This window comes from Magnolia sinica, chromosome 9, assembly GCF_029962835.1.
Source record: "Magnolia sinica isolate HGM2019 chromosome 9, MsV1, whole genome shotgun sequence".
Classification (NCBI taxonomy): Eukaryota; Viridiplantae; Streptophyta; class Magnoliopsida; order Magnoliales; family Magnoliaceae; genus Magnolia; species Magnolia sinica.
The window spans coordinates 80,227,517-80,238,352 of NC_080581.1; the positions used below are offsets into that span (position 1 = coordinate 80,227,517).

Sequence of the window (10,836 nt, forward strand, 5' to 3'; positions counted from 1 at the left end):
GAGCATTCATGTGAGCTGTTAGATTACACTCACGGCTGCGATTCAACGGCATTGAGAATAAGAGAATCTCGATAATCATGACTCGCACCGAGACTCCTCGTGCTCACGGGAATGGCTTGATGTACAGAGTTAGTAACTGTTGGACGATGCTCTATGGGCCGATCATGATGTATGTGATTTATCCATGTTGTTCATCTAATTTTTTAGATCATTTTAGAACATTAGCTAAAAAAAAAAGGTAGATCCAAATCTCAAATGCACCACACCACAGGAAAACGGTGCTAATTAAACACCCACCGTTAAAAACTTCCTAGGGTCCACTGTAGGGTTTATTTGCCATCCAATCTGTTCGTTAGGTCACAAAGACTTGGATGATGAGAAAACAAAAATATCAATTTCATCCAAAACTTGTGGCCCTTAAGAAGTTTTTAATAGTGAGCGTTGAATCACCATTGTTTCTTGTGGTGTGGTCCATTTGAGATTTGGATATACCTCGTTTTTAGGTCATGCCCTAAAATGAGCATTCAAAATGAATGGACGACATGGATTAAACACGTACATCATGGTGGGGCCCATAGAGTACCCTGTAGTAGCCATCTAGTGACACTACCTCGGAAGGCAATCCGTGTCCCCTAGATGCATGTGTACCACTCCCATTAGGACGGAAGCTCATTATGTAGTGAGTAACCAAGTATGTGAGTAAACTCTGTGGGGCCCACTATAATTTACCTATTTTATCCACTCCGTTCATCCAATTTACTAAATAAGATTACACAGATATGGATGAACACAAATATCAGCTTGAGCCAAAACTTCTCTGGCCAGAAGAATTTTTCAAAGGCAGACATTCAATTTACACCGTTTCCTATGGTGTGCTCCACTTGAGCTTTAGATATGCTTCAATTTTGGGTTCAACCCATAGAATGAGCTAGAAAAATGGATGGACGGCGTGGATAAACCACACACATTCATGGTAGGCCCAACATAGCTTTGCTCAACATGATAAAACTCTACTATGTAACTTAGTACTCAATTTGATTTCACTAGGACCAGCTAGAGACAAAAGGTTCTAGTGGTGCCTCTTTGGGGCCCACTGTGATCTATATGTTTTATCCACCCGTTCATATTTTTGGATAGATTATTTTAGTACATGAGCCCAAAAATGAGACACATCGGATGCTCAAGCTGACCACACCACATGTTGGAATAAAAGTCGTTGGATTACAACAATCGCTCCACCATCATTGTTGTTACCTACAGTAGGGCCCACCATGATTTATGTATTCTATCCACTCTGTACATCTATTTTAACAGATAATTTTAGGGCTTGAGTCCAAAAATAAAGTATATCCAAACCTCGGACCACATCACAGGAAATAGAGCGAATTAAATGAATACCATTGAAAAATACTTGGGGGCCATAGAAGTTATGTATCAAGCTAATATTTTTATTTTTCTCTTCATCCATATTTGTGTGATCTTATGAACAGGTTGGATGACAAATAAACATTATTGTGGGCCCTAGAAAAGTTTCAACTGTGGAAATTATTATTTCCATTGTTTCCTATGGTATGGTCCACTTTAGCTTTGAATATGCTTCAATTTTGGGCTCAACCCTTGAAATGAGATGAAAAAACGGATGGATGGCGTGGATAAACCAATTACATTTATGATGGTCCCAACAAAGTCTTCTTAGAACGATAAAAGCGCACTGAGTAACTCAGTACACAATCCAATTCATCGTGTGTGCGAAGGAAGCAGATTGGCTGGTGTACCACACACACCACCAATGTGGCTGGTGTGTTGACTTCACCAAGTTATGTGGGTCCCATCATGAGGTATGAGTTATATCCAAACCGTCCGTCCACTTGGTGATCTACTCTTAATACTTAAGCCGAAAAATATGACAGATCCAAAAACTAAGTGGACCACATTGTAAAAAAGCAGTGGGGGATTGAACGCTTGCCATTGAAACCCTTTTCGGGGTCACAGAAATCATGGATTAATATGATATTTTTTTTTCTCTTCATTCAGGTCTGTGTGACCTGATGAACAGATTGGATGGAAAGTAAACATTATGGAGGGCCCTATGAATGTTTTAACGATGAGAATCATTGGCCACTGTTAAAAACTTCTTGAGGGCCACAAGTTTTGGATGAATTGGATATTTTTTATTTTCTCATCATCCATGTCTGTGTGACCTAACGAATAGGTTGGATGGCAAATAAACATTATAGTGGGCCCTAGGAAGTTTTGACGATGGGTGTTCAACCACAACTGTTTTCCTATGGTGAGGTCCATTTGAGATTTGGATCTACCTTGTTTTTGGGCTCATGCTTGAAACTGATCTGAAAATTTAGATGAATGACATGGATAAAACAAGTACGTCATGATTGAATCATAGAGCATTGTCCAATAGCTTTCGAGCTGTGCACGGCATGCAATCCCCACGAGAGTGTGAAGGTATCGCCGCGAGTCATTATTTTGAAGGCTCTCTCGTTCTCACAGATGTTGAATCCCAGCCGTGAGTATAATCTAATAGCTCATATGAAAAGCTCGCATGAAATCTCCATGCGGCCTTGTGCGCAGGAGACCATTTACATATATATATATATATATATATATATATATATATATATATATATATATATATATAAAGGTGTGTGCGTGGAGCACTATAACTATAACTTACAGTGCTCCTAATTCCGACAGCTCAATTGATTGAACTAAATCGTTTATTTTCATTATGCAAAAATTGTACTTATCAGATGATCAAATCAATTCTTGAACTGGCGTTACTTTCCATAGCCAACCTGTTCTAAGCTATAGCTGAGATGGTTACAGTTGCCAAACAAACATGATTCTTTAAAATCATAAGCATTCCACTATAGGTCCTAAGAGATGGATGGATCAAATTGTGGAACTTACTTTTATGTGAACCATCTTGGCAGTCTATTTTAAAGGCTATTCATCAAATGGTTAATAGTTGCTTGATTGGTGCAATGTTGGCATGGTAGCCCTTGAAATGTGGGTTGGACCTACAAACAGTTTAGATTGATGGATTGGACAGTATAAGTGCCCAATGCAATTAGGAGCACTTATAACTTAGAGTGCTATGAGGGCAATGGAGTATTTTTACATGTCCATCTTCACGGAGGTAATCAACATCTCTGTTGTTCCTTGTTTAAGGATATTGATTTCAACCTATTCTTATTTTATACTTTTCTTTTCACGGATGAATTCTACCTATCCTAATGCATAGGATTTTAATCTAGATCCTCTGCTAGTCACAAGCATGAAAAATCTGATTTCGTACATCACAATTGGTCGACGTTAGTGATAATGTGTTGCAAAAAAAGATGTCTTAAATCTTGTATTCACCGCACTACTCGATCAGTCGAGAGACTGGCTCGACCAGTCAAAGGTGCCCTTTGACCAGTCGAAGGTTACGTAGATGGTGCGTAGATTCTGCGCAGACTGCGTAAATTTGAGGCGGTTTCAGAGAAGTACGTAAGTAAAGTTTCCTTAACTATAAATAGGGGTCCCTAGGGCCTTTCTAAAGGAATGCTAAGGTTTTCTAAAGTGGTTTCAAGAGTTTCTAAAAGTGTTTTAGGGTTTCTAAAGGGTGTAGCAAGGGTGAGATTCGAGGTTCTTCGAATCGGGTAAGTCCTTTCTCTTTGTAATTTCTATTTTCATAGTAGAATTCTGTCGCTTTGTGCCATAGTTTTTTCCCGCAAAGGTTTTTCATGTTAAATCTTGGTGTTTCTCTTGTGATTACTTAGTGTTCTTGGATTGCTATCCTAAATCCATATCTGTGTGATTCCGTAGCACAAATCCCCAACACGTAGTATTAAAGCTATCATTGGGGCACAGATCTGAATATGATGGATCAGCATCAATGGGAAGCAGTAGGTATGAGATTGAGAAGTACTTAGGAAAAAATAACTTTGAGTTATAGAAGATCATGATCAGTTCCTTAATCAAGTAAGACGAATATGATGCTCTTGAGGAGCAAAAGTCTACTATGACTGATGATGATTGAAATACTCTTGACAAGAAGGCCTTATTATCAATCCATTTATATCTCACGGATGAGGTTCTCTACAATGTCATGAGGGAGAAAACTGCAGCTAAGTTATGGGCAAAGTTAGAGGATATCTATGCGAAAAAATCCTCTGAAAATCGCCTACACTTGAAGTGACAGTGGTATAACTTCAAGATGGCAGATGGTGGAGATTTGGATGCTTACATCAATAACTTTAATAAATTGGTTTGTAAATTGTTGGATATGGAGGAAGTAATGAAAGATGAGGAACAAGCATGTATATTGTTGAATTCTCACTACGAATAAAACCCTGAATGGCGACACTGTTATCTCAGCCCTTCAAGGGAAGGCTATAAGAAAGCTTAACGTCGATATGGGGATATCTTCTAATATACTGTTTATAAGGGGTAGGAATTCTCAATAAGGTACAGGTTCTTCAGGTTCTAGATCCAAATACAATGGCAAAAAAAAAAAGAAGGTAAAGTGCTAGAATTATGGGATGGAAGGACATATGAAGAAAGATTGTGAAAATTTTAAATCGAAGAGAGAAGAATCTAAGGTATCGTATAGAGAGGTCAACACTGCCATATCAAGTGGATCGAGTGGATGTGATGGTGATGTTTTGTTCGTATTTACGATTAGACGGTTATATTATGATCGTTGGGGTGAGTGGATTCTAGACACAGAGACATCCTTTTACATGACTCCTCATCGAAGTTGGTTCACTAGCTATAGGGAGTGCGATAGTGGACATGTATTTATGAGTAATGATACTACCTGTAATGTTGTGGCTGTTAGTACGGTGCATGTCAAGATGTTTGATGGGACAAAGCGTACCTTGACTGGGGTAAGGCACGTTCTTGATATGAAGAAGAGCCTGATTTCTCTCGGTGCACTTGAGGCTATGGAGTGCAAGTTCACAAATATTGATGGTGTCCTTAAAATATCTAAGGGCGCACGGGTAATCATGAAAGTGCAACGACTCGATAATGTTTATAGGTTTATTAGGAGCACTTCAAAAGGTAGAGCTGCAGTGGCTGTAGCAGATTCCACCTCTACACCTGTGTGACATATTAGGCATGACCACATGAGCGGATAGGGCATGAAGGCTGAGACTCGTGGGCAAGAATACAGAGTAGGTGGAGAAGCCACTTGTGAGAAGAATCACACAACATAATTGCTGGATATTGGCGAGGTACATGGACGACTCCAATATCACAGGGAATCCATCTTCTATTCAGATGGATCTAAGTGAGCCTGGTGCTGAGAAGTGGAAGGTGCATATGGGCGATGTGATGGACTCGTTGTACCAGATTGATATATGGGAGCTGGTGGAGCTTCCAGCGGTTAAGAAAGCGGTTAGATGCAGGTGGATCTTCAGGAGGATACAATATTATAGATATAGAGCGAGGTTGGTAGCGAATGATTATACTCAGAGACAAGGGATTGACTTCTTAGAGATATTCACGCTGACAGTATAACAGGTGTTTATTAGATCCGTGGTTGGCGCTAGTTGGCCAATGCGATCTCGAGTTGGAAAGGATGGATGTGGAGTTTGAACTTCTGCAAGGGAAATTGGAAGAGCAGATCTATATAAAGCAACCAGAGCTGTTAGAAGTTAAAGGGGCTAAGAAAAAAGTTTGTAGGAGGTCGTGGTACGACCTGCCACCTAGGCAATGATTTGATTCCTTCATGGTGAGTTACGAATTGTATGCTAATGACATGTGGATTGCCAATTATGACATGTGATGTACTTAAGACTCGGTTAAGTGGGACATTCAGGATGAAGGATCAGGGGGCTGCAAAGAAGGTTCTCAACGGTGATATTCATTAAGACTGGAAGAGGCATATGTTTTGGTAATCACAGGTAAAATACTTTGTGTAGGTATTGATCAAGTATGTGATGGACTAGGCAAAGCCGAAGAGCATTCCCTACGCATCTCTCCTCAAGTTTTTCTTAGGACATGTCTCAAAACAGATGAGGAAAAGTAGGATATGTCTTATGCGCCTTATTCGAATGTAGTTGGTAATGTACGTCATGGTCTGATCGGTTATTTCACAGGCTATCAGTGTTGTGAGCAAATACCCTAGTAAGTAATATTAGGTAGTGGTGATATGGTAAGAAGACCACGTCTTTCCTTTTGACAAGACAAGAGTAAAGGTGGTTTGGGCATGTGGATTCAGATCCGGCAGACATGCTCTCATAGATCGTCCCTACAGAGAAGTTCAAGTTCTGTGCAACTTCTCTAGGCTTGGCAATGACATAAAAGGAGGACGGAGTGTGCACAAGAAGCTATGATGTGATGCAGTGATAAGAGAAGAGGTCAAGAAGCTACGTAGTTAAAGATTGAAGACATGGTGAAGATTGTTACAAAAAAGATGTCTTAAATCTTGTATTCACCGCGCTGCTCGACCAGTCGAGGGATTAGCTCGATTAGTCGAAGGTGCCCTTCGACCAGTCGTACCCCGCTCGACTCGAAGTCCAGCAGTGATGTTTCTGAAAATCCCGTGGTCTTTAACCAGTCGAGGGAGAGGCTTGAGTAGTCGAAGGTTACGTAGATGGTGCGCGGATTCTGCGTGGACTACGTAAATTTGATGCGATTTTAGAGAGGTACGTAAGTAGAGTTTCCTAAATTATAAATAGGGGTCCTTAGGGCCTTTATAAATGAATGTTAAGGTTTTCTAGAGTTCTAAGGGTTTTTAAAGGGTGTAGCAAGCATGAGATTCGAGGTTATTCGAATCGGGTAAGTCTTTTCTCTTTGTAATTTCTATTTTCATAGTGAAATTTTGTCGCTTTGTGCAGTGGTTTTTTCCCGCAAGGGTTTTCCACGTTAAATCTTAGTGTTTCTCTTGCGATTGCTTGATGCTCTTGGATTGCTATCTTATATCCATATCTGTGTGATTCCGCAGCACAAATCCCCAACATAACATTGTCAGCATTGCTGCATTAACTGTAGTGTGTGATAATATGGTCTAATTAGATTGTAATAAGTAAGATTTTCATGCAAAGGATTCAGATTTCTAGGATTTAAGATGTAGAATGCCAAAATACACTATGCCAAAATCATTAATTTGCGACGGACCAAATTCATCGTAAAACCAAATAAACGACGGACTTTGTCCGTCGCTTGGTCCGTTGCTGTTTACTGGGTCGTTTTTTTTTTCGACGGATAAAATCTATCGTTTAATCTACGATCGATAAGGTCCGTCGCCTCCTAGCGACGGATAAAATCCGTTGGTAAAATTCAAAAAATTAGTCGTCACTAAAAACATTAGCGATAGATTAGATTATTCCAATAATCAAGAGCCACACGTGTATGCCAGCGGGAACCATAGGTTACCTTTTTCACTTATTTTAAACCTATCTTATGACAGTCTTAACTTTAGGCCACAGGTAATACAGAGTGGCACAACTGCACAAGATGAACAACCCATATCTCATGTACACACCACGTTACAACAGTTAGAATGGCTGGTTACATCCACTCTTGGAGAATATCACTGATTTAGGACGTGATGCGATGATATAGAAATGTCTCCTTAATAAAGTCCAAGAAACTTCCTATTTCAATTTGCCATATATGTGAAGGCGGATGTCTGAGCCACTACAATGAATGAAGACAACTATATTCGTAAAACATGTGAACATTTTCATACTAAACTTAAGCATGTGTGGTCATGGTGCACTCAATTATGTTATCATATTTCCAAATAGTTTCCAAACCAAAAAAAAAAATATTCGATTTCAAGATTGTTGGATATATGGAGTTTGAAAAACTATTTGGATAAATTAAAATTAAAATTAAAATGAGAAAATAGAAAACTTATCGATTTGTAGAAGTCGAGGCGTGCATGAGTTACTCGGCTTGAAATCAAATTTGCTCCCCTTAGACAACGTCCCAAGTGCAACATGTTTCTAGAGCAATCGACCTCCAGGATATAACGACTATGATCTGGTCCTAGCGGTGCACTCACTGTAAATAAGCTTGAACCACTTGTAGTCTTAACCCGAACTAGAAAATACTTAAACAAAATTTTTAAAGAAAAAATCAATTTTCTAATCCATTCCAAAACTTAAAATCAAAAGTCTATTTATAGACTTTGTGAAAACACCCTTAAGGGTGTAAAGACACCCTTTCACAAAGGGTTGTGACTATTGGGTTTAAACCCAAGTGGTGTGACCCTTAGGCTTCAAAAGATACAACTTTTCAAAACAAAAATTGAAATGATATAGCTTTTTAATGAAAAGACACATCCGTAGGGCACATGCGCACCTATGGCCACAGCCATGGTCCGTCCCAATGGATATTTTGAAACACCAAAGTTTAAAATAATTTTAAATACAACAGGTGCAACATAAGACATGGGGAGAAGGTCACCTTCAACTATTCCTCACCAAGCATTGTTCCTTCATACAAGGGCATGGAAAGATAAAGCTAAAACTTCCAATGGGCAATGCTATTCTCAATGCATGGGTTGTCAATGCCTTCCCAACACTTTGTTATGTTGTGGTCCCATCCCTCAGCCTTCTCAATGGCATTTCATTATTTTCCCAAAGGTCTCTCTCTCTCTCTCTCTCTCTCTCTCTCTCTCTCTCTCTCTCTCTCTCTCTCTTTATATATATATATATATATATATATATATATGGAAATGGTACTATGAGGTCAACCTCATGGTAATTTCCCATGAGGTTGAACTATGTGTGTTAGTCATCAACACCATCAATCAGATGTGACATTCCATAGTAGGCTACAGGCTTAAAAATCAGGTCAATCCATGACTTAGTGGGCCACACCACATACAACAGTTGAGAGGGGTTACCTACCCATTAAATTTTCATGGTTGTTTATTGGGCCCACCGAAATGTGGTTTATAAATCCAGCCCATCCATTGTGTGTGCCCCACTTGGATGAGGTGTTAGACCAAGTTTCAGCCGCATCAAAAACTTATGTGGGCCCCGTCAAGTGCTTTATATATTTTAGGCATGTCTTCACATGGTTTTAGAAGGTATGGTCCACCTGAGTTATGTATATGGCTGATTTTTGGGATATCCTATACCCTAAAGGGACCCATCAAATGCACAGTGTTGATGTTTGACGCACATCATGGAGGGACACAGGCAGCTCGACCTCATGGGAAATTCCAATAAGGTCGACCTCATATATAGTACCATTTCCCGTGTGTGTGTGTGTGTTTATATATATATATATATATATATATATATATATGTGGAAGGCATTCCCGTGTGGCTAGTTTCAATCTGTTTTTTGAGTCCAATATGCGTTAAGCCTAAATTTTTCATTTTCCAGACTTTTTGCAGTTACCTAATTTCTTTAACTGAATACTTTACTGTCTTTTGCATTTACCTTTCTTTAACTGAATGTTTTACTGTCTTTTTAACCATCGAAACCAAACTAAAGACGAACATTTCCCTGCCTTTTGCCGTATGTGGTGACCGATATGGCATGTGAAACTAATTTCCAATCCTCAGTGTGTCTGAACCATTGGTTTCTTATGTGCAATGATGAATGGTCTAGATCAGACACAAAAGGCATGTTCTTTTTCTTTCTTTTTCTCCTGGAAGAGCCCACTTGGGTTCATTATCTGATTATCCTGTCCATCTGGTAGGTCATAACATAGACGATTTTAAGCCTGACTCGGTGTGGTTCATTGAGTCAACTCGCTAACTCGACTCTAAAAGATTGGTTTCGAACCTAAGATCTCAAGGTGAAAGAGCAACACCTCTAATCAGCAAGCCATCATGTATTTTGTGTCCTTCTGTTATTTTTATATTTGATTTATATATACCTATTCTAAGATGTTTATAAACAATATTAATTTAATTAGTAATAATGAGTCAAATCAAGTACTAAAGACTCATCCGAGTTAAACTGCTACTGAATGTGATGTTAAATTGAAAGTTTTCGTGTCCTTCAGATCTCAAGCCCATGGTTCATTCCCTTTGCATATGTGACCGTCGCAAAGCACATACAACCTAGTCGAGGGGCTATGGTTGGGAGATACAGTCGAGTCATGGTGGAACCAACAACGAATTTGGCTCTACAGAAGGACATCGGCATTCTTCTTCGCCAACATCGATGTGGCACTCAAGTTATCAGGGCTTGCCAAGTCAGCATTCGCAATAACAGCCAAGGAAACTGACGACAAGATTGCGAAGAGGTATGAACAGGAGATCATGGAGTTTGGGTCCAATTCTCCCATGTTCACCATCCTAGCCACGCTGGCGATGTTGAACCTCTTCTGTCTAATTGGTGGAATCAAGAGGCTAGCCATGGGGTGATGAAGTAGGAGACATGGAGGCATTGGTGTTGCAGTTTGTTCTATGTGGGGTGTTGGTCATTATCAACTGGCCTATCTATCAAGGGCTCTTCTTGCGCAAGGATATGGGACGCCTGCCCACTACAGTTGCATTTACATCTATTGGTTTAGCTGTGCTGGCTTGTCTAAATCCCATGCATTAGAGCATGTGCCACATATATAACATTTTGGATTATTTTGATGCAGACACCAAAACCATAGTTTTCAAGTCGAACCCATTATTCAAGTATCTCATTTTTGTGTAGTGCAAGTCGCAGATTTTCAATTATAGTAAGTTCAGTTCATGCTCCAGCAATCCAGGCCAATCGCATATCTATCACTGCTAATGGTTTGGGTCAGACAGAATCCTCTGCAACACTTGATTTACGCAGTCCGGGAGTTTAAAAATAAAAAATCAGCGAGATCAACAATTCAGGTAGGCCACGTGCACCACGGAACTGTGGGAATGGGAT

At 39.6% G+C, this 10,836-nt stretch overlaps 1 long non-coding RNA gene across 1 annotated transcript; it reads left to right on the forward strand.

Moving 5' to 3' along the window:
• Positions 1-9,570: 9,570 nt before the first annotated feature.
• LOC131255823 (uncharacterized) lies at positions 9,571-10,613 on the forward strand. The gene is made up of 2 exons (XR_009176472.1): positions 9,571-9,808; positions 9,983-10,613. It is a non-coding gene; the product is annotated as an uncharacterized LOC131255823 (long non-coding RNA).
• Positions 10,614-10,836: the final 223 nt, after the last annotated feature.